Source organism: Mastigoproctus giganteus, chromosome 11 (genome assembly GCF_048544385.1).
Source record: "Mastigoproctus giganteus isolate SK-2022 chromosome 11, ASM4854438v1, whole genome shotgun sequence".
Lineage (NCBI taxonomy): Eukaryota > Metazoa > Arthropoda > Arachnida > Uropygi > Thelyphonidae > Mastigoproctus > Mastigoproctus giganteus.
In genome coordinates, this window is record NC_143585.1 from 28511690 (window position 1) to 28537717 (window position 26028).

At 42.8% G+C, this 26028-nt stretch overlaps 1 long non-coding RNA gene across 1 annotated transcript in view; it reads right to left on the reverse strand.

Annotated features, from left to right (window-relative positions):
- LOC150077841 (uncharacterized) overlaps window positions 1-26028 on the reverse strand; it is a 40359-nt gene that overhangs the window by 4629 nt on the left and 9702 nt on the right. The window contains exon 2 of the long non-coding RNA XR_016547616.1: window positions 25445-25564. This is a non-coding gene — a long non-coding RNA (uncharacterized LOC150077841). The remainder of the gene's footprint in view (window positions 1-25444; window positions 25565-26028) is intronic.

Genomic DNA, 26028 nt, shown 5'->3' on the forward strand with positions numbered 1-26028 from the left:
AGTATTTGCGGTTACAGTTGTTAGTTGCGGTTATTATGCGTTCCAAGGCGTCTACAGTGGAGCAGCCTCTACGAAAGCCAAATTGTTTGGGGGATCGTAGCCCTGCTTCTAGGTAGTGGGTTTCTATTCTGTTGTGGAGTAAGTGTTCAAATAGTTTGCTCAGTACCGGTAATAGTGCTATAGGTCTGTACGACTCCGGAAGTTCCGTGATTTTGTCGGGTTTTTCAAGATCAGTCGGATCCGTGCAGATCTCCAGTCGTGAGGAAAGTAGCCTGCAGAGAGACAGTGATTGAACAGATTTAGGATAGTTGTTGGGATGTATTCTACGGCCTTTTTTACGATCTCTGGTTCCAGATAGTCATCACCAGGCATTTTCTTGTTTCGTATTTTGGCGGTCGCCAAGTAGAGGTCTGCTATTGTGAATGGGTCTTCGCGTTCTACTGGGTTGTAGCTTGCGTTTTCTTCGCAGAGACGGAGCTGCTCCAAGGAGTGAGCTGTCGGGAGTTGCCGAAAGGTGGTATTGAGGATATTGTCTATTGATTGGTGCCATTCTCTAAACAAAGTACAAAGTACAAAGTATGTTGAGGGTCAAACGGCACCAGGAATTTCTCCCATCTCCGCGAGTGTTCGTTGTATCGAGGGACAGTACTCTGTCAAGACCAGAGATTTAAAAGTGTGTGGATCATGTGTTGTGTAGTATGTTGTGCCCATTGTTCTTCTGGCCTATTGGCCGTCGAGCCCCTGATGAGACCCGACATTGTCCGTACTATGCCAACGAGGAGGCTGGCCAGGTGTACCTTGAAATTTATTATACTCTGGCAGGTCCCGCCGCCTAATTTCCTGGGATTTCAGCTGCTGGGTCCTATAGAAAAAAAAAAAAAAAAAAAAAAAAAAAGATAGATAATCGCGGTGGTATAATTGCAAAATCGCTATTAAGTTAGTATGTGGGGTTTGTTCCCCGAAATTACCATGGGATTGTACGCTAAAATGACAAGCTCTAGAGGCCTAATGGGGCGGGCAATAATTTTGGTGCTAATTTAAATTTGGATGCGTGGGGCTTTCGCGGTGAATACTCAAAGAGAAGGGTAGGGAGACTGAAGGCTGGGGGGAAGAAAGAGAAGTAAGGGGCCGATAGGGTAGATGGCCCCTGCAGTCAGTGGGGCATGCCCATGCCCCACCAGAGGGAAAGGGGGATGGCAGGAGGAGGAGAAGACAGCGAGCCATCTCCCCCCCCCCTGCCAAGGAATAGGAGTGAAAGCAGGCTGGTCAAGGTTGCCAGCCCAGATCGCCATATGGCTAGGTGGCAGCAATATGCTGCAATCATTTCTCTGAGCCCTTGCATGGTAGTATCTGGGAAGGTTTCCGTGGTTGTGTAGACATTCTGCTGGCCTGCACGGCATGGTTGTTTACTGCAGTGGTTGAGGCTGTGGGAGCGTCCTTCTCCTTGTGAAGAGGTCCTGGGCCAGCTGCGCGAATGCCTTGTATGTGTCAACTTCAGTTATGGCGAGGTCTTCTTGATTACGGAGGTTAAGCTGTGTTCTAGTAATGAACCTGCAATAGAGGTCCTCATATAGTGGGCAACTGTACATTAGGTGCTCCCACGTTTCACGTTCACCACAGAGGCAAAACGGTGTATCACTCAGTCCAAATCCTTGTAGTTTGTCTCTAATGGCCCCGTGTCCCGTCAGCAGGTAGGTGGTGTAAAGTCCTGGTGAGAGCCACGGTGGATAATTCGGGTATACCAGCCGTATGTTGGGTAGAAATTTTCTAGTTATTGCAACTTTGCTGGAGGTCTCCCAGCGGGCCTGCCAAGTTTGTTGGAGGTAAGCGGAGAGACGGCTCCTTTCTACTTTGGGATCATTTGACAGATCTATGGTGTAGTCGAGGCATGTTGCCATTCTGCCTTTGGTCAGTTGATAGAGTAGCCCATGCTTAACAATCTCCAGGTCCAGAGGGAGGGATCCCGTTAGAGCCTGGAGTGCATGGGTACTTACAGTGTTACATGCTCTCGAGATGGTTAAGAGTATGTGTCGCTGTGTAGTCTCCAATTTTTTCCGGTTCACTGCAGTGGTAGCCTTGCGATACCATATTCCAGAAGCATATGTAATCGCTGGCAGGAAAATAGCTTTATAGTAGAGGCTGAGGGTTTTCCGCCTCAAACCCCATTCCTTGCGTGTGATTCGCGCAAAAAGTGCGGAGTATCCTCTAATTTTCTTCCGTAAGTGCACTATATGTGGTGTAAAGCTCAGGTTTTTGTCTAGTACGACTCCAAGGTGCTTTAATTCGGTGGTAAGCTTGATTGTGTTACCTTGTATCTTGATTTGAGGGGGTCGTCTGGTGTCTAGGGCTCCTTTTAATAATATAGATCTTGTCTTCGAGGATGAGATCTTCAAGTTATTGTTGTTAGCCCAGTCCTCTAGAGTTTCTATTGCTGTGTTGGCGGTGTTCTCCAGTTGCGCCCTAGATCCCCCAGGCAGCATCAGAACCACATCATCCGCATAGGCTAGGGGAACGACGTCGCCGAGTTCCAGGTTCAAAAAGCCATCTAGAACCAAGTTCCATAGGAGTGGGCCCAGGATTGAGCCCTGTGGGCATCCTCTGAATACTTCTCTTGTTACTGAACAATATGGTGCTCTGACTGTCACGAACCTATTCGACAGGTAGGATTTGATGACTTGATACAGATTTGATGGTAGGTTGGCTTTCCGGAGTCGGGCTAGGACGCTTGGCCACCATAAAGTGTCAAACGCCCCAGCAAAGTCCATTGCTATGACCAGAAAGTATTTCTGATCTGAGGTAGTTGCAGCATTTGTAATATTTTCCAGGACATCCAAGGTTGAGCATCCCTTCCTAAATCCATATTGTCGGGGTGACTGCAAGCCGGCTGCAGTGTAGTGGATCCCTATTCTGTTTCTTAATAAGTGCTCAAAGAGCTTGCTCAGGACTGATAACAGTGCTATGGGTCTGTATGACCCCGGAAGGTCCAGTTGTTTGTTGGGACTTTTGGGAATGAGGCACAAGTTTGCAGTTTTCCAGGCCTGGGGGAACAGGCCTTCTTTGAGGCAGTGGTTGTATAGATTAAGAAGCACCTCTGGAATGGTTTCGACGGCTTTCTTGACAATCTCTGGCTCCAAAAGATCAGAACCAGGAGACTTCTTGTTTCTAATCCTCATGGCAGCTGTTTCCAGTTCAAGTTTGGTGAAAGGTTCTTCTGTTGCAGTCGTGTAGTAGGTTTCATTGTCTGCACAGAGGGTTATCTGCTCTGGGGTAGAGGGGGCAAGATGGTCTTGAAACATGGTATCCATGATGTTAATAATTGTTTCCTGCCAGGTCCGGGTATAAGTACCCTGCCGTGTCCTCGTCGCTGGTATGGTCTCACCCCTGGGGAGTTTGTTTGTGGTTACTCTGTATACCACACCCCAGGGGTTATCATTCCCAGTGGTAGAAACAAGGTGTTCCCAACTGCGCATCTTACGCTGGCGAATGGTTGCCGTGTATAGGTTCCTTGCATCTCGGAAGTTCTGTCTCAGTGCCTCCACTTCCTCTGCCGGCTGGGAGCGCCTTGCCCGCTGGAAGAGTTTCCTTCTCCTGTGCACCTCCTGCCTAAGCCTCTGTAGCTCTGGAGACCACCAGGGTACAGCTCCCGGGGTTGGGTTTTTCTTTTTGATAGAGGTGTTGGCAGCTTCAGTGATGAGACCAGCGACCGTCATCTGATGCTGATCCGGGCTGAGTCCAATGATGTTCAACGATTGGGCTGCTGTGGTCAGTGTGGCTTGGAAGAGTGGCCAATCCGCCTTCTCTATGGCATATCTTGGCTGTGCCTGCCTCACTGCTTGGTGTCGACTAAGGGAGCGCTGGAGCTCAAACGTGATGGCCCTGTGGTCCGACGTGGTCCAGCTTTCTTGGACGGTCCACGATGTTAGGTGGCCAGCGAGAGATCTGGTAGCCAGAGAGACATCGATTGTGGCCTCCCCCATCGAACTAGAGAACGTTGCCAGATTGTTTGGCCGGTTGAGGACTGTGTACGGACTATTTGCTAAGTAGTCTTCAAGTTGTTGCCCGTTCTGTACTCCACGTCTATCCATGGTCTCGCTGAACCACGCTGGGGACCTGCAATTCACATCCGCTCCCACGACAATTTTACTGTTTGGGAAGTCTGTCTGGAGGCTCCTCAGATATCTGGTTACTGGTAGTATATCTTCACCTGGGTGACAGTATAGCGATACCGCATAAAATTCACCCAGGGGCGTGATAATATGGGCACATGCAGCCCAGGATGTGCAGTAGTTGGTTAGTTTTGTTGCCGTTATATTTGGATTCCGAATCAATATGCAGGCCCAGGGTGTTTCTCTGTTATCCTGCACTATCTTATAGGCCAGGGGGTAACCCCTGACCTCCTTGCGATATGCATAGGGCTCCTGGAGGAGGAATATGTCGAGATTTGCCTCGTTCGCCTTCTTTGTGAGCTGCGCCGCTACTATTTTGGACCGTTGTGCGTTCAGTTGTATGAATTTAACCCTGTTGATGTTATAGGATTTAGGGCGTGTGGCCATAATCTAGTCTCATTTGGAAAGTGCTCTTTGCTTTACAGTACACTGGACATTCGTTATCCCTAACTGAGTGCTCTGCTGGTAGTTTATGGAATTTGCAATTTACACAGGTCGGCGGCTTGTCTTTATTCGGACACGTGTTGAAGTCGTGGCCACGTTCTGCACAGTGGCCACAAGTGGGTTGGGTTTGGGCACAGGTATGAGTGGTATGCCCAAACCGGCAACATCTGAAACACTTAGGGACAGCAACGTGTTCCCTAAAGCGGTGACTGCCCCAGTTTATAAACACTCTGTCGGTCTGGCTAAGCGTGACCCAGGCCGCTGGTGACAACTCGACGACCCAGTGGTAAGCATTTCCTGTTCTGGCTTTCGTTTTGAACTTGGGAATAATCAAGTTGGCGGGTTCTTCTTCCGGATGTGCGTGCTGGAGGTTTCTGTAATACAGTTCCTCCTGGAGAGCAGTTGGTGTCAGATCATTGTCGAGGTTATATATTCTGATGCTAGGTCCTTTGCGTCTAAGGTGTAGGGCTTCAAGTCCGAGTGTTTGAATCTTCTCATTTTGTAGGATTTTTGTTGCGTCCTCTTTTGTTTGAGTCTCGATGATAGTCCCTACGTTTCGGGTCTTCCTTACCGATTTTATTTTGGTATCTCTGAAGTCGTCTGCCAACTTTGTGACCACTAGATTTTTGACCTGTTCGCTGCTACTGTTTTCGTCTGTGGAGGTCGGGCGCAGTATTACCAAATGTGGTGTTGGCAGGAGGGTCCTGCGTTTCATCGCTGTAGTCGCAGTTGCAGTTGGGTCAGCAGTCGGTCGGGTCCTCAGCGCTTGCGCATACGAGGGAGCGCGCTGTGGCATTTGGTCTGCTCCCACGGATTGGAAGGCCTCCAGTTTCGCTTTAGCTGTTTCGCACTCTAGGTTGGTTTGTAGTAGGACTGTCTCCAGCTTTGTCCAGATGGACACTATTTTTCCTCGAAGTCCAGTAGTTATTCTGTTGCTGGTATCTTTCAGAAGGTTCTCTAACGTTGTTCTGAGGGCGAGGGTCTTTTCCAGTACCGTCCCCTCTGGGAGAGTCGGATCTAGCGACTCGCTATTTTCGTCCTCCTTTACATTGTTGGTATTTTCTGCTTGAGAGCAGAGGATGTTCTGACTTCCTCTTGTTCCTTGCTGGCTTCTTGTCTCTCTGTCACTCTGTTCGACGACCTGTTTTTTATTATTTTTCCGCTTGGGTGCGGAGTTCGTTTCCTCTGTATACTCAAGCTGCACAGTTTCCAATAGAGTACTGCCTGCTGTTTCCTGCGGAGCAGTGTTTATTTGGGCGGTGTTGCTATCAGTTTCTTGTGGCATCTTGAACCAAACTTCGGATTACCGAGCTATTCCAGATAAACGAATGTAATGCGTATCGTTGTGGAAAGTGATTCACAAGATTGCAAATAGCGTTGACTACAAGTTCGTAGCACAAGTCCAAGCCGAGATATGGCGTGTCAAAGTTTCAGCTAACCCCCGCAGGTCACTGAGGAGGGGGGGATAACACCAGGGAGCTGGGACTACCTTTAGTAGGTTTGGGTCAACAAGTACAACGGTGGTGTTATTTCTGTCTATGGTGCATGGTTATCAATCGCGTCTTTAACATTTTAGGTTCCACGTGGGGTGGGTGGTGGGGGAAGCACATTAGAAATTTAGAAATCATTGTTCAGTAGTGGTAGTGAACTTCTTCCGTTCGATGACTACAGGAGAAAGTATGCAGCAGTGGGTGGGAGTGGGGGAGAAACAATCACTAACCCTGTCGCTACCTGACCTTGCCAGGAGCTTAAGTGACGTGTTGCCTAAAGCAGAATATCACTGGGTTCGGCTGCGTTGAATGAACATTAAGCTTGCTGTTGGTTTCGACTGTTAATTAACTGGAATATACAAAGGGTACTAGGAAAGTTTTGCAATACAGCTTTGTTTATTTAATTTTTTCAAAGTAATTTCCTCTACATTCAATACACCTCTCCATCCTCCGAAACCAATCTTTAAACCAGTTCTGCCAAGTTTCACTAGGGAGTAAAGCACACTCGTTGTCCCAAGCCCGTAGAAGGTCCTCATCACTGGAAAACCGCCTCCCTTTTAGCTTCATTTTCACATGCGGGAACAGTGCAAAGTCGCAGGGAGAAAGGTCTGGACTGTAGGGAGGGTGCTCGAGAAGTTTCAGTCCTGTCGTGGTCAGATATTCGGTGCAGGCTTTGGCGCGGTGAGCTGCAGCATTATCATGATGGAGGTACCAGGTGTCCATTCTTGACTTTGGCCGCAGGTTCTTCATAGATCCAATGACTTTAGGCAGGCATTGTTCAGTATACCACTTAGCTGTGACTGTCTTCTGCGTGTCCAAAACGACACGTTCCACAATTCCACTCGATTTGAAAAATACAGCTATCATTTTCTTCTTTACAGATCGGGATTTTCTGACAATTACGGGTGTGTCGTCATCATCAAAGACCCAAACTTTGTTTTGAGCCTTGGTCGGCAGATCGTAATAGTACAGCCAAGTCTCGTCACCTGTCACGATGTTGTTCACATACCGAGATTGTCCCTTATCAAACTTTTTTAACATCTCCCGGCACCAAGTCACACGTCGTGTCATCTGCTCTTCAGTCAGTTGATGCGGCACCCAGAGAGAACAAAGTTTCTTCACGTGCAAATGATCTTGCAGAATCGAACGAATTGCTGGTGCATTTAGGCCCAAAGTATCCTCTATCTGTTGGTAGGTCACTCGCCTGTTTTCGTCAAGCATTTTCCTCACAGCAGTAACGTTTTCCTCCGTAACTGACGTTCGTGGCCTTCCCGGCCTCTCAGAATCCTCCAGAGTGAAATTTCCCCTTTGGAATTCTCTATACCACCTGAATATCGTTGTACGATGTGGACAATCATCATCTAGTGCAAGAGTCATTTCTTCTAAGCACTGGTCTATGGTTAAACCACGCACGAAATTATACCGCAAAACTGTCCTTATCTCATTTCGTGACCACGATGCCATCGCAAGCACTTTACACTCTCACTAATGAATAACTGAGCCCATCGACTTGGCGCGGCGGCTACTATGCACGTATGAACATGTCTCAACATGCAGCAACAAGCAGCTTCCTGTGATTCATTGTTGCGTCATATTGCAAAACGTTCCTAGTACCCTTTGTACGAATGCTTAAAATTTAGATTAAACATATTTTCCTTAGCAGACACTACAGGTTCTAGTTCTCAAAAGCTTTCTGTTAAATTGTGATTCAATATATAACACAGGGAGTCACCCTCCCCAGTCAAGAGTGCAGTTCAACCGCGGTGGCAGGGAAATAAGTGGAATGCCACTCTAGTGGAATGCTAGAACAATGCCGCCATGGTGAGCTGACACATTGTTGCCAGCGTTGAATCAAAAACGAGTTGAAATACACTATCTCACCCAATAAAACTGAAAACAAATCTCACCACTGTGATCCACTGATGTAGATAAATCCTTCAGTACACAATTTAATTACCATATTAAACTTAAAACGCATAATCCAGACACATTTTCACGGAGCGATGAACAGCACGTGTGAGTAAGAAGGCGGCCATTTTGGCGACCATTCTCTAAACAGTCGCCATCTTCATTTTCCTTCCACACTTGAATGCCCTTTGTAAAGGAGAAGAATATACAGGGTGTTCTTGAATGACCTTAGTCGCCGATACTCCTAAAACCCTACAACAACAACAACAACAACCGCATCCTAAAGGAGGGTATCTGCAGAGGTTAACAGATGGCGATGCGATAAGAAAGGCACCAGGGGTGAATGGGATCTATCCAGTTATATTAAAGGAGGCAGCAAAGGAAGTAAGCAAACCCTGAACAATAATTATGAGAGCATCTTTGGACTAGGCGGGGAAGTCCCCACGGACTGGAGATGTGAAAATGCATCTCCAATTCACAAAGGGGGATCAAATGGTGACACAAGTAATTACGGACCTGTTAGTTTGACTTTTGTTCCGGGGAAAATAATGAACTCACTGGTCAAAAAAACATTGCAGGATCATTTAGACAAGACTGCAGCAATAATTCAGACACAGCATGGGTTTGTCAAGGAGAAATTTGATTGAATACTATGATGTCACAAAGAAACTAAATGCAAAAAATAATTTTGATATCGTATACTTAGATTTCAGGAAAGCTTTTTATACTGCTGCACATGGAAGACTACTTCACAAATTGGAGCAGTATGGTATTAAAGGCAATTTGCTACAATGGATAAAAGGATGGTTCAGTGGGAGAAGACAGAGTGATGGTCAGTGGGCACTGCACTCGTGGACTAATGTTATTAGTGGTGTCCCTCAGGGTTCGGTGTTGGGCCCATTGTTGTTTTGTATATTTATCAATGATATTGATGAAGGTCTATCAAACTTATTGTCAAAGCTTGCAGATGATACAAAGTTTGGCAGGGTTGTTAATAACAGTAAAGACAGTATCTTGCTGCAACAGGATCTGGAAAAGTTGGGTAGGTGGGCAACAAGTTTAACATTGAAGAATGGAAAATGCTGCATATGGGTAGCAGTAACCCCCAGAGAAATGTACCAAATATGTGGAGTTACACTCGAGGTAGCGGAGAATGAAAGAGACCTTGGAGTAATTGTGCAGCCAGATATGAAGTTTTCTGATCAGTGCAGCCAGGCTGCCAGAGTAGGTCAAGGGGTCTTGTCAATGATATACAGGAATTTTGCGAGCAGGGTGAGGAGGTGATTATCCCCTTGTATAAGGCAATGATAAGGCAGGACACACCTGGAGTACAGCGTATAGGTCTGGAAGCCTCCTTTTAGGGAGGATGTAGAATTGCTAGAACGAGTACAGAGAAAGGCAACAAGACTGGTGAAGGGAACAAAGGGATGCTCTTATGATGAAAGGCTTAAGTTCTGCAAATTGCAGGTTCTAGAGACTAGACGTCTGCGAGGCGATCTGATTGAGCTGTATAAGGCCTTGAATGGATTGAGCAGGATTAATGCTGATGGGATTCTTCCTCTTGTTCAGATTACAAACCTGAGAGTGCATAGATTCAAACTGAGGAAAGAGAGTTGTAAAATATATGTGCGGAAGTTTGCCTTTAGGCAACGGGTAGTTGATTGCTGTAACAATCTTCCATCTGTTGTTGTGGAAGTTAATAGCTTAAATAAATTCAAAGCAGAACTAGACAAACATTTGGAACGAACGGATCAGTGAAATGGGAAGGGTTGGTTTTTTTTTTTTTTTTTTTGGCTGATGCTGTATAAGCTCGCTTTCTTGCATCATGTGCCTCCACTAATGCTAATAATAAATATTTTTCTTCCTTCCAGCTGTTAGTCGATAACAATCGAAGTTCAAGCTAAATGATTTATTACATGCTTACACGCTAGTACTAGCTGCACAGAATTTTAATCTTTCATTATTATTCTTAGATAGGGGATGAAAATTGCTTATAGGTAACTGGCAAACTTATATTATAATAATCTGATATTCGTCCTTGCGAGTAGAAAGGTTTTCCCTTCTTGGAAACTCGGGTTTTTCATCCAAATAAATACACAAAGCTACCACGGAATACAAACAATTTAGAAACACGACATACTGACGCTTCAGTGTCTTAGTTAACCAAATAATTCTGAACAACCCAAGAGAACATTTGTATGGAGTAGCTGGAGGTTGAGAAATGAGAACAAACTTGATTTGAATTTTTTTTTAGGTTGTAGTTTTCAGAAAGAAAACATGAAACGTATAGAAAATTTTGTTAATAATCGTCTCAAAAGAAATAGTAATGAAAAATATTAATCCTGTTCTTCATTATTCTACCAAAAATTAAATGACTCTTCCTCCAATTGCTGGAGATTATTTGATTACAAAATATACAAAATATTTTGGTCTATAAACGTCATCAGCGGTACATCCTGAATTGATTTCAAAAATGAACGCAGATCGATGGATACACGAATAAGGTACTAAGAGTTTCCGAGGGATAATACTTTAGTTCAATGTGTGGAAAATGTCCATGAGTGCTATTGCTGGAACTAAATATTCTCAAGTTGACAGTTGGCAGCGTACTTAAAAAAAATTTAAGTTTAGAGATGACACTGAGATCATGAAACCACCAAGTAGATATAAAATACAGACTGACTGTTGCCCCTTGAGACGGTTGGATATCTGATGCAAGAGGCCGCAAACAAATCTGTAATTGCTTCCAAGATACGTAGAGAGCCTGAATGCCGTGAATATTCACAGAAGTGTTCCAATCCACAAATCGTTTCATAGCAAAAGCAAATGCACACCGTCTACTGTCATGATGAAAGGTACACCAAACTGGTATTGTCGATCAATGGAATTTAGTCTTCTGAACGAGTCACGGTACACATTCTTCCAATATGATGGATATCTTTCCGTATGGAGATTCCTGGAAGATACTCATTAACTGAGTGCACTGTCCGAGCTATGAAATTTGTGAAGATGAGGTATCATGGTATGGACTAGGTCCATTGGTCACAGAGCATGGAACCACACGACGAATGCCGAATCCTACATCATTACTACTGACGATGATTTTCCTCAGCAAATTAATCCGAGCGAATGCCTTGACTACATTACAAAATTCAAGCCCAAGTCTGCGTCAGACTGTAAGAACCTTTACAACAGTTGTCATCGAGATACCCTCACATCCATCATCATTACAAAAGGAGAGTTCATCCAGGCCATCAATAGTATCTCACCAACATCATGTGCTGGATTTGATGGGATCCCAGAATTTATCCTTAAGAGCGTAAGTGTTTTCATCATAGATGCGCTTCTAGGAATCCTAAATGGAATTCTCACAACTCAAAGTTTCCCAACAGCCTGAAACCAATATATAGCTCGGGCAATTTCAAAAACACATGGAGCTATCTCATTATCACAGCTCAGGCCAATTATAAAAGCGTCATGCATCCTCAAAGTTATGGAGAAGTGCCTTCTTCCCATCTTAACCAACCAGGTTCTCCCATTCAATTCACAATTTATCCATTATGCACTGAAACGCAGGTCCACCATCACCAACCTGCTGGCAACCACTAACACCATTCTGGAGGCTCTACAAGACAGGGAGGAGATGGCAGTTGTGTATCTAGATATCCAGTCTGCCTTCGGCTGCATTGACGTCCAGCCTCTCTTTCAGCTTTGTGAGGAGGGATACCAGATTAAAGGAAATATCCTTGAATTCTTAAAGTCGCTTCTTACAACCAGGGTTCTTCACCTGACGGTGAATAAAAAATCCTTCACTAGGAAAGTCAGTGTAGGTGTTCCCCAGCCGGAGTTCTGTCTGGGCTCCTCTTTACTGCTGCCATCCACCCATTCCTATTCTAGGAAATGGATTTTCTCAGCTACGCAGATGATTTGAAGCTCCTCTATCGGATCCATGGGACCGACCAATCTGAGACTGCTTCCGACACCATCAACAATAGCCTAAAAGCTCAAGTTACGTACTTAGCACAGATTAACCCAAGAAAATCTCCACAAATGGTGTTCTCACTCAAATCACACCCAACTCAACTAAACCTGAAAATCCATTGAACCTCCATCCCTCCAGTAACCAAGCACAGAGATCTCGGAGTAATCTTTGATCCTAAGCTTAGCTTTAAACACCATGTGGCAGATATTCACAACAAAGTCTTCCGATCCAGATGGCTTGCAAACAACACCTCCTTCAAGTCACAGAATCCCAGTACACCATTCAATATATTTACTGGTTTCTACAGCCAGTCATTACCTACGGATCTGAAGTCTGAGCGTCGGAAGCAAAAAACCACGCTAAAAACCATCTCATCTGATGAGTACTGGCTTCTTCGGTGGTGTACTGAGTACTGATGAGTACTGGCTTCTTCCACCCCTCACACATACTTCAGAAATGACCAAACTTCTAAACTACAGAAAAGTCTCAGAACGGATCTTCACCCTCCGCTTACTCGTCACCATTAAAATGATAGTGGGTGAAATCAATACACAAAGTTTTTGGCAGATTTGTAGTTGGAGAATCCCCCCAAGATCCTTAAGGGCCTTCCTTTCTTTACAGTTCGTGGCGTGGAGACTCAGGAAGGGCGACAGATTCCTGCCAATGGACATGCTCCAAAACGTCCAAGATATGGATGCTGATTACAAGAAATTCATTGAGGGCAAAGCCTACAGAAGATGTATTACAGGGATCAGCTCTCATCTTCAACCGAGTGACTGTCATTATTTTTCCTTGATTGGTTTGTTGATATTGTAAAAAAAAAAAAAAATCTGTTTTCATGTGTTTACAACTTATATTTTTGTTGATAGAGTTTTAGTTTCTATGTTAATCCCCTAGCATTTTTGCTGTTATGGGCATTGCATCAGGCATATATGTAAAATATATGCTTATTTTCGCTGATTGCAATAAAGATATTATATACTACCCAAGGGTGTTCATAACATTTACCAAGAAGCAAACAGACAAGTTCGTCCTCTAATACAGTTCTTTCAGGAGAGTTGTAAAAAAAGGGGAGTGGTTAACGTATAAGGAAAAATAGCAAAACACAATCTTATAAAATAACTTCAGATTATAAATAATAAGTAGGATATTCGTATTCTAGGTTCTGTTTCACTTCAAATAACTTGGCTGCTAATGCTGGGCGCGTTAGATACTACACTGCTCAACATAATTAACAGAACACATAGGTTAACTCGTGCAGCTTGTGATGAAGCGGGAAAAAATTTGGTATGGTGGTGAACCGTAGAATAAGGATGAAATGAGGAGAGAGCGAAAAATTTCGGTCAGGTATAAGGGACATGTATAAGAATCACCAAAAAGGTCACTTTACAGAAGACGATACAAGATGCAGAAAATATGGTCAAATGACATCAATACAGCATATGGTCCTCTCCAACTGCTAAACAGGCCTGATGTTAGGGGAAACTGAGGGGGGGGGACATTGTTATATACGCCTGAGACCGACTAACTCAGCCACGGAGTGAAAAAGCCCATTAAAGTTCCTCGAGTCATCGAACCCGTGCCGTTTCACCCGGGTGTGAGGAGTACGGGGACGATACCACTCTGCTACCGGCGAAGAACCTCGTTGTCTACAGACGAAATAACGTCTAGAATATGTTTGTAGGCTAAAACGGGACTTATCAGAGGACAGAACCAATTTTTCCCCACTACCTATAATGGCCTCACCATCGAGGTCACGAACAACCGACGAAGTGAGAAGTAAAGAATAGTGGACCACCTAACGCAAATTTCACAGAGAAGATGGACGGATACGGACAAAGGAGCGATTACAAAAAAATTCTTTCCGCAAGTTACCAAACTATGTCCCAATGCTCCTAAATGGTACTACCCAGGCGTTAACACCACATTCCTCCTCACCGGCCATGGGCCCTTCAGAGCCAAACTGAGCGACTTGGGCATCATCGAAGAAGCACACTGCCTTTGTGGAAAACTGGAAACATGGCACCATGTCATGCATGAGTGCGAAAACTACGAAGATCTCAGATGTAGACTCAGATACCTACCTCACAATCAGGTGAACCACCTCCTAGATATACAGGAGGAGTGTATGACCTTAAGTCGCTATGCGCAGGACGTCTTCTCCAGGAGGAAGATGCAAATGGTCATCTACAGGGATGGGACAAACTGAGACTGTATGTGACACTGACAGGACCTAGAAGCCGTGAACGGGATCCTATCCCAGGAAGGACAATTACCAGACAAGAAAACTGTAACTAAAGACGGGACGGTGTCCCAGGAAAGACGACAACCTACCTGGTAAAACAGCAGTTTAAATGCACACACGCACTGTTGCGATCTGTGCCGCTCCCACAAGCGGTTCCTCTTTCACTCCTACCCCTGGCAGAGTGAGATTATTATTTATTATTCATTACGGTCACCCGTAATTGATTACATCTACCCATGTGTTTTGTGTCTGTAAATTGCGTGTGTTCTCTGGTCGATTTGCTTGTTTTGCTGGACGAAAAACCCCAGTTCTCTGAGAAAACCTTGCTATCTACACCTGAGCCCGACTAACTCAGCCATGGAGTGAAAAATGCCCATTAAAGTTCCTCGCATCATTGACGGGATTCGAACCCGGACCTTTTCCACCCGGTGTGGGGAAAACGAGTAAAGTTGTACAAATTATTAAATTACTATATTAGGGTTACCCGTAAATGATTACATTAAATCGTATTCGTATCTGTAAATTGCGTGTGTTCTCTGGTCGATTTGCCTGTTTTGCTGGACGAAAAAACCCCAGTTTCTGAGGGTAAAAAACCTTGCTATCTACGCCTGAGACCGACTAACTCAGCCACAGAGTGAAAAAAACCCACTAAAGTTCCTCGCGTCATCGACGGGATTCGAACCCGGGCCTTTTCCACCAGGTGTGGGGAGGACGGTGACGATACTACTGTGCTACCCACGCAGACGAGTAAAGTTGTACAGCACGAGTAAATGAATTGTATTAGTATTGCAATCAAAATGAAGCATGATCAAAAGATTTTCGAAATGAGTGCCGTGTTACACGCTTCAACACGGCGTGAGAAGAAATCTCGTACCCGCACGAGTAGCAGAAGAATTCGTGGATGCGATTCAACAAGTCATCTCGATTGTTAACCTCCGTGGCGTAAACAATTTGTTTCATGTGACCTCACACATAAATATCCAACGGGTTAAGGTCAGGAGAGCGTAGCGGGCAAAAATGGAACCAACCCGACCAATCCAGTGATTCCGGTAACATCATTTAAGAACGTTAGTTGTCACCCAAAATATGGAGGTGCTCCGTCGTGCTGAAACCACATATTGGCACATATTCACTTAAAGGACATCTTCCAAAAGTTTGGCAATGTCCTCTGCAAAAACTGTAAGTAATGATCAGAATTTAGGCGCGCAGAGAACTCGTTATAAATTATCTTCTATAATGCTAACCCACATATTGACGCTAACCCCATTTGGAAACCAGATTTCTGAATGCTGTGAGTTTGCGCGGTAGCACAGTGGTATCATCATCGTCCTCCTCACACCGGGTGGAAAAGGCCCAGTTCGAATCCCATCGATGACGCGAGGAACTTTAATGGGCTTTTTTCACTCCGTGGCTGAGTTAATCGGTCTCAGGCGTAGATAGCAAGGTTTTCCCCCAGAAATTGGGGTTTTTTCGTCCAGCAAACAGGCAAATCGACCAGAGAAAACACGCAATTTACAGACAAATAAATATATGGGTAGATGTAAGAAATTACGGGTGGCCCTAATATAATATATATTTTTTTTGAATGGTGTAAGTCTTTTTCACTGACCATGTATGGAGATTGTGTATGTTGAATGTTCCGTCTTGCGTAAATGTTGCCTCGTCGGTCCACTGGATATTGACAAGAAAGTCAGGACTGTTGATGATACAATTAAGTATCAATAAACAAAATTGCCCACTCGCAAGTGAATATTCTGCTAGCAATTCCCCAACTCTGCATTTGGCATGCAGACAAGCCGTGTTCATGCAGTGTGCGCCAAACGAAGGTTTCGGGATGGCCCTTCTTGCAACGCCAATTAGGGTGCAGCTTTGTTGGAAAACAATGCTGGTATTCGGTGGATGCAGCTGAAGAATTTCCTTCACATACACAAAGTGAATGTCGGCATATTCTGTTAACGCTCTTTTACTCGCCATAGACGTAATGGAGTTAACGCTCTTCTACTGGCCATGGATGTAATGAACGGATTGTAAAGCAAAAATCCGTTCGTTGCAGCCTTACATTTTCATCACGCATTTCATAAAAAATACAGTATACTGTACAACAATTTACATAACATTTTGTGCAACAATCTCATTTGAATCCCCTACTTCCTGCTGTTCGCAAAACGATTGAAGCGTAAATGGCGTCACCAATCTATTTAACTCAAAATCCGTTGCTCCATCTTCAAACTGAGTGTACAATTTTCCTCTTGTATTTTAATGAACATTCCCTCGATAAATATCGACATCGATTTGAAGGACACCCTGTAGTTACAAACCTGATATTTTCTGTGAACACACAAAAAGAATCACAGCACGGATTGGCAATATTTGCGATATACACTGAGTGATCACTGAATTATGACCACCTACCTAATACTTCGTAGGGCCTCCTTTCAGCCCTCAGTACAGAAGCTATCCAACGTGGTATTGATTCAACAAGATGTCGGAAGCGTTCGGGAGGTATGGCCAAACAAGTTGTGTGTAACGCGGTCAGCAATGCACGTATGGAGGTGATTGGTGTATCCAGATGCTTGATATGCCTTTCCATAGTGTCCCACAAATGCTCTATGGCATTGATATCGAGAGTGTTCGGAGGCCAATCGATATGCTGGAAGTCAGAACGGTGTTCCTCAAACCATTCCTGCGCATCAAGTTCTCGATGGCTCGGCGCATTGTTATCTTGGAAGACACCATCGCCATTCGGGAAAAAGTGTAACATAGCGGGGTGTACGCAGTCAGCAAGCAGTTGACGATAACCGAGACCACTGATACGTTGTTCCACATGCAACAAGGATCCAAGTTCTTGCCAGTAAAACATTCCCCATACCATACAACCGCCTCCACCGGCCTGCACTTTTGATACCATGCATGGTGGATGAAGAGTCTCATGTTGTTGACGCCAAATCCGTACACGGCCATCCACGGTGTGGAGTAAATAACGTGACTAATCCGACCAGCACACCTTCTTCCAGGCTTATAACGTCCAACTTGCATGCTCTTTACACCAGGCGAGTCTTTTACGCCGGTGAACCTTGCTTACGAGAGGATGCCGAAGGGTATAGCGTGCGACACATGGTCGGGCGAGATATTGTTCCGGGTTGGCCCATGTATTGGGTAGTCAACTCTTCAACAGTGCTGCGCCTGTTCGCCTGTACGAGTCGTTGGACCTGGCGCTCACATCTAACATCAACCTTTCGCTGACCTTTGCAGTTTTGCCGTCGGGTCATCGTTTCACCATTTTGACGCCAGTCCTGGTACACTTTAACAACGGCTGCACTCGAAGATCTCAACAGTTCAGCCGTTTCGGAAATCGAGGCACCAGCTCGTCGAGCACTCACTATCTGTCCTTTATCAAAGTCCAATAAATCCTTCCTTTCACCCATCACGCTCGGAATTTTAATACCTACAGAACCACTGACACCTTATCTATCCTACGTAGGTCGACTAACTCCGCACTCTCATACCTCACGTGGTCAACGGGTCACATTCAATTTTCATAGGGTTGGTCATAATTCAGTGATCACCCAGTGTATATTAAGCTAAAAACTTTCAACCCACATCGTATATCTTTATTGCAAACTGTAGTATTAATATCATATTCCACTAACTACTAATGCAATAACCATTATTCTGAATATTTAACATTGACAAATGCAAAATACTGCATATGGGTAGCAGTAACCCCAGAGTAATGTACCAACTGTGCGGTACTACACTCAGGTTATTGGAGAATGTAAAATTCCTTGGGATAATTGTGCAGTCAGATATGAAGTTTTCAGAGCAATGCAGACAGGCTGCCAAAGCAGCTCATGAGGCTTTATCAATGATATACGAGAACTTTGCTAGCAAAGTTCTTATTTCGTATATCAAACTTCTCGTATACCAACCCACGAGATCCAATCTTTTGATTGGATCTCGTGGGTTGGTCACTCGAACACTAGCAAGGCTTTTGTGGAATTATTCGATGATTGTTTTCTATAGCTCCATGTTAGAGAGGCAACAAGAGGGAGTAACTCTTGATCTCATTATCAGTAGTGATTATTCATGCATTAAGAATTTACAGATAAAGGAACAACCAGGTGGTAGTGATCACAGTGTACTGATGTGGGATTTACTTAAAGATGTAACTACCATCAGGAGTAATGGGAAAGGCTTTTGCTTTCGTGAAGGCAACTACAGTGGTCTCAGAGATAGATTTTTTAGGTTCTATTTAGTGGGACCAAATGATGATGTTATCAACAGCAAATTCTAAATGGGAAGCATTCAAGGAAATAATCTTGGAAGCTACTAGGCTTTTTGTTCTAACTAAGAAATATTGCTCTAGGTTCAGGCCCAAATGGATGTCAGATGAACTAATGAGACTCGTGGCAGAGAGGAAAAATGCATGGGATGCACATAAATTGTCAGTCGACACAGAAGCCTATGGAAGATACAAGCTAGTCTCCAGGGAAAATAATGGTGTCGCTGGCTAAAAAAGCATTGCAAGATCATTTAGACCAGACTGCAGAAATAATTCAGACACAGCATGGGTTTGTCAAGGGAAAGTCTTGTCTGAAAAATTTGATTGAATACTATGATGTGGCCACAAAGTAGCTGGATGTAAAAAATAATTTTCATATCATATACTTAGATTTCAGGAAAGCTTTTGATACTGTTGCACATGGAAGACTACTGTACAAATTGGAGCAGTATGGCATTAAGGGCAAGTTGCTACAATGGATAAAAGGATGATTGAGTGAGAGAAGACAGAGAGTGGTGGTCAATGGGCACTGCTCTACGTGGACTAATGTTATTAGTGGTATCCCTCAGGGTTCGGTGTTTAGCCCATTGTTGTTTTGTATATTTATCAATGATATTGACGAAGGTACATCAAGCTTAATGTCAAAGTTTTGTAGATGATACAAAGGTTGACAGGGCTGTTAATGACAATAATGACAGTATGTTACTGCAACAGGATCTGGTAAAGTTGGGTAGATGAGTTGAGAAGTGGCAACTGAAGTTTAACATTTTTTTTTTTTTTTTTTTTTTTTTTTGGACAGTTGTTGGCGCATCGGCTTCTGTGGCCATAATGCACCTCCCAAGGTTTTTGCAGTACTTTGATCCAAGCCCGAGGCGGGATACGAACCCGCGACCTTTGGGTTGCCAGGCAGGCACTTTATCCACCCGGCTAGCCCGGTCGGCAAGTTTAACATTGACAAATTCAAAGTACTGCATATAGGTAGCAGTAACCCCCAGAGAAATGTACCATGTTGGGTTACACTCATGTTAGTGGAGAATCAAAGAAACCTTGGGGTAATTGTGCAGTCATATATGAAGTTTTCTGATCAGGTAGACAGGCTGCCAGAGTACGTCATGGGGTCTTGTCAATGATATACAGGAATTTTGAGACAGGGGTAATTATCCCTGCTTGCAAAGGAGGTGATTATCCCTTTGTATAAGGTCACGCCACACCTTGAGTACTAGGTACAGGTCTAGAAGCCTCATTTTAGGAAGGATGTAGAGTTGCTAGAACGAGTACAGAAAAGGGCAACAAAACTGGTGAAGGAAACAAAGGGGCACCCTTATGAAGAAAGGCTTAAATTCTACAAATTGCAGCTTCTGGAGACTAGGCACCTGCGAGGCGATCTGGTTGAGGTGTATAAGGCCTTGAATGGATTGAGCAGGCTTAATGCTGATGGGATTCTTCTTCTTGTTCAGATTACAAACCTGAGGGGGCATAGATTAAAACTGAGGAAACACAGTTGTAAAATAGATGTGCGGAAGTTTGCCTTTAGACAGCGGGTAGTTAATTGCTGCAATAAACTTCCATCTGTTGTTGTAGAAGTTGATAGCTTAAATAAATTCAAGGCAGAACTAGACAAACATTCAACCTCCAAATATGAATTAGCTATTTTTTCGACTTCGAAGGAGCCTTTGACACTCTATGGTGGGAAAGTGCACTTGAACGTCTCCGTGCCGCCAGATGCCCTTCCAATTTGTACAAGCTGTTCCAGAACTACTTTTCAGAGCGCTCTATAGTAGTAAAATCAAAGTTTCTTCAGATCACAAGGCCTGTCTACCGGGGTTGTCCTCAGGGCTCCGTCCTGGGGCCCCTGGTCTGGAACATGGTTCTCCAAAATTGGCTTGGTAACTCCTTTGATAACACAAAAATTGTAGCATTTGCGGACGATCTCACCATCATCGTGTCTGGAAACTCACGCTCTGCTCTGGAAGCTAATGCTCAGCATGTTTTGTCCAATCTCTCCATCTGGACCAAGTTAAACAAGCTCCATATAAATCCAGCTAAATCCAAAATGATGGTCTTCAAGAACAAACTTGACCTGCGGAGACCCCCACAAATCAAGATCTCTGGTGTGCAACTGCCTTTAGTTACACAAGCAAGGGTCTTAGGGGTCACTATAGACCACAAACTCTGCTTCTTCCCACACCTCCAACACCTCAGCACCAAAGTTAAAGGTTTTTCTGCCTCCATCCTCAGAGTCTCTCGAAGTGATTGGGGTTTGTCTAAGAGAACGTTATCGCTATACTACAAAGCAGTATTCCTATCCATTGCAACTTATGCTGCCGGTGTGTGGTTCCACCGTGCAGTTATTATAAAAATGAGAAACAAACTGAACTCCATTCAAAGAGGAACGATCCTGGCCACCCACCGTATATGCAGGACTGTCTCCACGGCAGCTATTCAGGTAATTGCGGGAACTCTCCCGCTTGATTTATTTACGATCTTCCATGAGCTCTGCTTCAGAATCAGAAAGAAAATACCAACCTGTATTCTGGATATTGAGCTTAATCTCACTGCAGATGATAAGTGGGAAAAAACAAGATGTTACAGCGAACTGGTCAGCATCTGGAAAACCAGGTGGAATACCTCGCCAAAAGGCACAGTAACCAAACGATTCCTCCCCGAGGTAAAGTTTGCGATGACCAAAACTGCAAGATCCTGGTTCTCTCTCAGCCTTGAAACGTCCTTCTTGGTGACCGGCCACGGCTCCCTGAATGAAAAGCTGTACCAACTGGGGCTTCTCGCTACCGACCTATGCTTTTGTGGAGGTAAGGAAAACTGGTACCACCTTCTTTTTGACTGTGACTTGTACCAGGATCTCAGAGATCAACTTCGGAGAGACATTCTGAACTTCTTCCCAACCAATGTGGGTCAACTAATCCAGACTCCAGACAATCTTTCCTCCCTGCAGGCCTTTGCGTCTGGCATTTTTACCCGGCGAAAGACCATCTATGCCAATGCCAACCAAACCCAGACAAACAGTTCTACAGCCTAGATTTCACACTTGTGAAGGGGAAGGCTAAATTCAAATTTTTATTATTTTTTATTTTTTTATTTTATTTTTATTTATTTTTTTCTCTATATATTTTATTTTTTATTTTATTTATTTTAATTTCTATTATTTTTATTTTTATTTATTATTATTATTATTTTTTTTTATTTTATTATTAATATAATTATTATCGTTTTTTTTTTGCTCAATTTGCCATACTATCAATATTTATTTTATTTTTATTTTTCACACATAAATATATCACTTTATTATTATAATATATTACAATTATTATAATATATCACTTTATTATTATAATATATTACGTTTATTATAATATATTACCTGCACGCATCACTAGCTTTTTATTATTTTTTATTTATTTATTTTTTATTTATTTATTTTTTATTTTATTTTTTTTTTACAACCTGCACCACGGGTAGTTTTTTTTTTTTCTTTCTTTCTCCTCTCTTCCCTCTGGAATGGGCCCCCAGAGGTTCTTGGCCCACCTGCTGACAACACCAGGTGGGTCAGAGTCTCTTTAGAGACCGTACGTGTTTTAATGGGACTGGCCCACCTTCCCGTGGTGTGGACGAGTACCCAGAATCATCTGTCCAGGTGACTGATGCTTCTGGGTAGCCAAGCGGCCAGAACAGAACAACAGAACACATACATAATACACATAAGCCTACGTCACACACATCTGGCCCAATTGTAGTGATACTGTTCTTCACAGAGATAGGAGGCGGAGTTGAACAAATGTTCTAGGTGCCGCCCTTACATATACACACATGTCCACATGTCCATTTAGAATGAATGGTCCGGTGAAATGGAAAGGGGTTTTTTTTTTTTTTTTTTTTTTGGCTGATGCTGTATAAGCTCGTTTTCTTGGATCATGTGCCTACTAATGCAAATGCTACTGCTAATAATAAATATTTTTCTTGCTTCAAGCCTGTTTGTCGATAACAATCGAAGTTCAATTCATTAACTTGTTTACACACTAGTACTAGCTGCACAGAATTTTAATGTTTCATTAGTCCTATTAGATAGGGGATGAAAATTGCTTCTAGGTAACTGGCAAACATATTATAATAATCTGATATTCGTCCTTGAGAGTAGAAAGGTTTTCCCTTATTGGAAAATCGGATTTTTCATCCAGTGAAATACACAAAGCTGCCACGATTTAGAAACACGACATACAGACGCTTCAGTGTCTTAGTTGCTTAAATAATTCTAAACAACCCAAGAGAACATTTGTATGGAGTACCTGGAGTTTGAGAAATGAGAACAAACTTGATTTCAATTTTTTTTAGGTTGTAGTTTTCAGAAAACACGAAACGTATAGGAAATTTTATTAATAAGAAAAGTCTTTCAACATAATCTTCGTTTCTCACCTTGGACCAATTTCAGTTTTTTAAAGAATTGCACTGGTATTTAATCGTCTCAAAAGAAATAGTAATGAAAAATATTAATCCTGTTCTACGTTATTCTACCAAAAGTTAAATGACTCTTCCTCCAATTGCGGGAGATTATTTCATTACCAAATACACAAAATTTTTTGGTCTATAAACGTCATCAGTGGTACATCCTGAATTGATTTGAAACATGTATGGAGATCGATAGGTACACGAAAAGGGTACTAAGAGAACTAAGAGTTTCCGAGGAATAATAGTTCAATGTGTGGAAAATGTCCATGCGTGCTATTGCTGGAACTAAATATTCTCAAGTTGACAGTTGGCAACGAACTTCAAAAAAATTTAAGTTTAGAGATGACACTGAGATCATGAAACCACCAAGTAAATATAAAATACAGACTGACTGTTGCCCCTTGAGACGGCTGGGTATCTGATGCAAGCGGCCGCAAACAAATCTGTAATTGCTTCCAAGATACGTAGAGAGCCTGAATGCCATGAACATTCACAGAAGTGTTCCAATCCACAAGTCGTTTCACAGCAAAAGCAAATGCACACCGTCTACTGTCATGATGAAAGGTACACCAAACTGGTATTGACGATCATCGGAAATTAGTCGTCTGAACTAGTCACACTACACATTCTTCCAATATGATGGATATCTTTCCATATGGAGAAGCCTGGAGGATACTCATTAAATGAGTGCACTGTTTTGAGGTATAATGGTATGGAGGTTGTTTTCCATGGAATGGGCCAGTGGTCACAGAGCATGGAACCACACGACGAATGCCGAATCCTACTTTGATGTTCTGGACAATCCTGAGATATGGCAATTTTATGGAAACGAAACTTATGCCTTATACAGAACAACGCTGTAGGTCGACAGAGCAAGTAAAATGATCCTAAACGCGGAGATTGAAATTAATAATATCGGAATATTTCTATATTTCGGTGACCAAATAGAAGTTCGACCTCAATTGATCATCTATGGAATGAACTGGAACGCAGAATTAGGGAAAGGCCAAGACTGCCATCATCGTTAGTGCAGCTCAATGAAGCTTTAAAGATCATGAAAGAGAAGAATTTAAAGGAGAAGAATTCAATACTACCACCTTTTTACCTAAAATTCGGTTTTCCTGGACGCATTAAGATAGTCATAATGGCGAAAGTTGGGACAATACACTATTCGTTGAATAAATACATGCTTTGTTCGTTCCCTTTTGAAGTGAAGAAGGCTGGTATAATCAAAAGCTCCATTCTTTACTGCAACAATAACAAACAAGCTGTTATTTATGTAAACCTGATTTTGAAATAGCCGAGGGATTGCAACTTCTTCTAGGGCAAACAGATTTACATATTATTCTTCTATAATTCGCGTATTAAAATACACTTTCCTTCTCCTAATATATTACACATATTTCGCTCAACTTTTCTTTACATGTTCCTTTTAGTGGTTTTTAGGCAGAAATATTAAAAGCATCTTGGTACCAGCCAAGTGCATTTTCCCAAATGTTTTTAAAACCAATTGTTTTAGCTGGCATTGCACACTTTGTTATTCTGCAGCTGTTTTTTCTGTTTGATGGAAATGTTTCCATATACAGCCTATTCCAAATGGGACAGACTTCTTTGGTATACTAGTCCATGTTCACAGAGGTACCCAACTCCTTGACAAAAAGGATGATCTTGGCAGTGCTACCCGCTTCTACATTCCACCACACACACACACACACACTTTCCTTCGATCTTGAGTGGACATTGCAGTAGGGGTGAGATTATTCACACACTGACCTATGAGCCTTCCAAACCATTACCAGTAGACTTGTTTTATCTAGTTGGTATGCAGTATTTGTTCTAAAGCTGTATCCTTGAAATGTAAAAAATGTGTAATTTCTCTATGGTGTCCATCAGACTCCAAAACTTTCACTACATGACTGAAGGGATTAGAAAAGAAAAGGGAAAAGCTATAAATTTGCTCTAGAGTCAAATATGGTTTGATCACTTCAGAACTCCAAGCTCAAGCGTCACATTAACGGTTAAAAGTCACTTACCGGCCTAGTATTGTCAAGCAATGCACAAATTCGGCAGTGGGCCATGGGTTACTCTTTGAATCCCTGCCCTGAATCGCACTTGTATTGTTTCCTCAGGTTACACAAACAGACAAAAGCTGCCTTAGCACACAGGCAATTTACAAAATACAAACAACTTCATTACATATTACTGATTGCTCACAAAAGGGTGTCCATAACATTTACCAAGAGTTTATTAACAAACACACTAGTTCGTCCTCTAATACAATTCTTTCAGGAAAGTGGAAAAAAAAAAAGGGGAGTAGTTAATGCAGTGGTTCTCCACCAGTGGACGCGGCACATTAGTGTGCCGCGAGTATGCTTCAGGTGTGCCTCGGAAAATGCAAATAAAAAAATTAATAAATCCAATTTTTATAATAAAAATTAATTCAAATAAAGAAATTTGTTTATTTACTCTGCACCGATCCTAGCCTCCTTCCAGTAGTCAATATGATGTCACATTTTGATTCCTAGTACTAGATCTGTTCACCTTTAATCGGCCATTCTTATCACTTGAGGATCTCTCCCAGGCACACTGCAGTTGTATAAGCGAAATTTGTAAGTAGCACAATAAGAAATTTCCTTTTTATATCTCTAAAACGTCATCTTCAGTTAATTCGTATAGAACAGGTATTTTAAATTAACTGTAATAGTACATTCTAGAAGTAACTTTAATTTTTTTTTAGAAATTATTAGCGATGGATAAATTTTTAGTGAAAGGAAATCAGAAGAGGCAAATTGATAACAACGAGTTTGGAGAAAATGACAGAAACAAGAACCAGCAACCATCAACATCAAAAAAGAAGAAAACATGTTGTCGAAAATATGATGATGTTTTTTTTTTGGGGGGGGGATTTTAAACCGTATACCACTTAATATTTGTGTGGCATATGGTTTAAAATTGTCGAATGAATCAATGGTGAAGACTGCTGGCCTCTACTAGAAAACAAGGTACTGAATTTTATAATATGGCTAAAATATCTGATAAAGCGCAACAAT